Source organism: Fopius arisanus, unplaced genomic scaffold (genome assembly GCF_000806365.1).
Source record: "Fopius arisanus strain USDA-PBARC FA_bdor unplaced genomic scaffold, ASM80636v1 scaffold00205, whole genome shotgun sequence".
Taxonomy (NCBI): Eukaryota; Metazoa; Arthropoda; class Insecta; order Hymenoptera; family Braconidae; genus Fopius; species Fopius arisanus.
The window spans coordinates 120,578-121,466 of record NW_011887944.1 but is presented as its reverse complement, the minus strand read 5'-3'; positions in this window follow the sequence as shown (position 1 = coordinate 121,466).

The following is an 889-nucleotide window of genomic DNA, read 5'->3' as shown; positions in this document are numbered from 1 at the left end:
AGAAAGTTTGTAGCATCCACACAAATGTGGGAGGGCACCTTGCAAAATTACATTTCCAGACTTTTAGGATCGTAATAGATCGAAAAAATTGAAAAGATGATCAAATTAACTTACTTCGTTAACAGAAAATTAAAAATATGCTTGGATTCACAGGTGATTATCACAACCGGAAGCGAGGAAACCCGACGGAGATTCGAGATGGACCCGGTGTTTTATACAAAGGCTTGCGAAGCCGTCACGTTGCCAGCAATGGTAAAAAACTTGGCCTTGGCCCTATTAGACAATAGTGACCGAAAAAACGCCAAATTTAGAAACGGCGACGGGAACGGCGGTGACAAACTAATGGCACTTGTAAAGGACGTAAGGAGTATGTATTACAACTACAAAGCTGGAATATTTTAAGATAAAGTTTGCTATGAAGAATTTTGTTTTATTATCGTTCGATATGTTGCCTCATCGCATTTTTCGTCCTTATTATACGACTTGAAAAATTTGATTGAAAAAAAGCGACAGTAATTTTTTTATCACAAAACTACTGAATTCTCTATATTTTTTCTTTTTGTATCGATTTTAGAGGTTACCAAATTAGTTCTAAGGAAACTAGACGACGGCTGTTCCGGAAAACCTGTGTCGTACATCGTGCAGCATGGCGAGAACATGTCAGTCAAAAACCGGAACATGGGTGACAAAAAAAGGACCAACTCTGCCGGAACAACACCGAAGCAGCGGGTTCAATATTTTAGTGACCAGCTGGACGAACCCGGTGTTTTAAAGACGTGGATATCAGCCGCTCTGATTAACTACCGAAAAAGATATTGAAAAAAAAAATATGTAATAAAAACTATTACTGGAATGATTTGCTTTTTTTTTAAACAAAACCTAGTAATGT